Source organism: Adiantum capillus-veneris, chromosome 3 (genome assembly GCF_014529385.1).
Source record: "Adiantum capillus-veneris isolate H3 chromosome 3, ASM1452938v2, whole genome shotgun sequence".
Taxonomy (NCBI): Eukaryota; Viridiplantae; Streptophyta; class Polypodiopsida; order Polypodiales; family Pteridaceae; genus Adiantum; species Adiantum capillus-veneris.
In genome coordinates, this window is record NC_140933.1 from 85,222,202 (window position 1) to 85,224,657 (window position 2,456).

The 2,456-nt window shown below is 39.8% G+C and overlaps 1 pseudogene; it reads left to right on the forward strand.

Moving 5' to 3' along the window:
• The first annotated feature begins 971 nt into the window (after positions 1–971).
• Positions 972–1,570, forward strand: LOC147461229 (uncharacterized; annotated as a pseudogene).
• Positions 1,571–2,456: the final 886 nt, after the last annotated feature.

Genomic DNA, 2,456 nt, shown 5'->3' on the forward strand with positions numbered 1-2,456 from the left:
GGCCTATCCACTAGTGGTTGACAACAAGCTACGTATAAAATGTGGCTGGTGTGTGTATTGCAAGCACAAAAATATTTTTGCAAAAAAAGTCTCTTCAACAATCCAACTACCTGCTTTGCATGAGCATAGCAAGTCAGATGATCACTAAATTGCAGCCTTGAAGTGGGCAAACAAGGAGAATAGGACTTGCATTCCTCTCTCGGCATGTGTAGCCACCTTTGAGGACAAGGAGAAGGTAAGATTCATCACAATAATGTGGCAAGCATACTTTGTGGTGCGATGTGTTGGGACCATGGAGCTTTTTGAGAAGCTTTTTCTTCATCATATTGAACAAGGTTTACCGAATATGCTCAAGCATGTGGACTATGGAACCTACTTGAATAGGAAATCTGGAATGGAATTTGTGCAAGACATTGTAGATGTTATTTGGGAGGCTTTCTGCAAAGAGATCCAAGCAAGCCCTTTATATTCTCTTATGGTGGATGATAGTAAAAATCGAGGGAAGAAGGTCACCTAATTGTTTTTGTGAGCTACTTGAAAGATGGGGGTAAAGGTGAAAATAATGTAGCATTTGTCAAGCTCATAAAAAAAGATGATGGTGGAGAAGAGGCAAAGTAAAATGCAATTACTAAGCTGCTCAAGGACATGGGCTTATGTCTTAGGAAACTTGTATCTCTTGCAACTAACAGATTCTCAGTCATGGTGGGCTCCAAAAGTGGACTCTTTGCTAAGATGAAAGCAGGTGTGCCGCATCTTCTTCTAGTGCATTGCCTTGACCGTTGGCTTATGTCTTAGGAAACTTGTATCTCTTGCAACTAACACGTTCTCAGTCATGGTGGGCTGCAAAAGTGGACTCTTTGCTAAGATGAAAGCAGGTGTGCCACATCTTTTTCTAGTGCATTGCCTTGCCCATCGGGAAATCTTGCAGCAAGTCAAGATGTAGGTTCTTTTCCTGAACTAGTACTTGACACATGCACTCCGTGAGGTGTCTATCACGAGGCCAGGTGTTGGAAAGGATGGTGAAGGTTATACCTGCTTTACTCATGGAGTTTGGTAAAGAAAAGCCAGGCATCGATGATGAGCTTTTGACCTATGGAAATCAGTTTTACATTCACCTTTTAGCTGATGTATGTATGGAGCTAAATATCTTGAATTGCCAATTTCAATCTGACCTTGTGGATATTGCTAACATATCTGGTTATGCTGACGCAACTTTGCAAAACTTGAGGAAGAAGTTTTTAAGAGACTCTTCAGATGTGGAACAAAATACTTGAAACACTTGGTTGAGGAAACATCAAATGAAGAGATCACATTCATCGATGTTAGTGGAGATTCTCATGCTCACAAGCTAAAGTTTGAGGACATTGAGGGAAACAACAGAGGTGGCTCATTTGAGGATTGCATGCAGCAGGGAAGAGAGCTAGTGGAAAGCATAGTGGAAATTTGAATGGCATGTTGCATGAGGACATGCCAATTTTTTATGCTTGCAATCTCTTCTGCCCAAAACACTATCCAGGGGAGGAGGTAGAAAATGAAATTCGTATCAAACAGTGGTTGTAAAAGATATTGAAACAATTTGGAAGCCTGATCGAAGATGCAAAGAAATGCATGGGAGATCTAGACTCATTTGCTACTGTTTTATCTAGTAATTTCAAGAGAAAAGGATTTTGTGATGGTTGGGATGTATGCAAGGATGATGTAACTATGCATGATTCATTTCCAAATATGATGAGGCTTTGGGAGATTCTATTTGTAGTTCCTCTTAGTACAGTAGCTGCAAAACGTGGGTTTTTGGTTCAAAATCACATCAAATCTACTCATAGAACCAGCATGTCTATAGCAACTCTTGTTTTGATAACTATATGTCTATAGGCTTGAACAGACCTGCAAATACTTCAGATGTCCCATGGAATGAGGTGCTTTCTATGTGGGCCAAGAAGAAGAAGAGATCTGTAAATATCTCAGTGTAGATGGTTTCCATGTAACTTGGGAATCGGTCTCGAGTTCAATACTATTTCATGGGTTGCCAAGTTTTGCCAATGTTTTGTGACATTCTAAAGGTTTTTGTAGGTATGTTTTGATTGTTGACTGGTGCTGAAATATCTATGAACTCGTAAATCGCGGCATAAGATTTCAAGAGCCGACAAAGGAGCCAATGACATGTAGCACTTCAACGTCATTTGTGTATTGGTAGTGATACTCAGGGTATGTGGCCTATCTAGTATTTATTTTAGTGTGCTGCTAACTCACTTTTGTATACTCCAAAGCTGAAGATTTATGTTATGTTCTTCCTTTTTTATGCTAAGAGCTTCTATGTTCAATGGTGTTTATTTAATTCCAAAAAGTGCAGGTCTTATCAAGTTTTCGGTAATAATGAAATTCATTTGTTTGAGAGAGAGAGAGAGAGAGAGAGAGAGAGAGAGAGCTATGAGAACGGACCAGCATGGCATGATTTT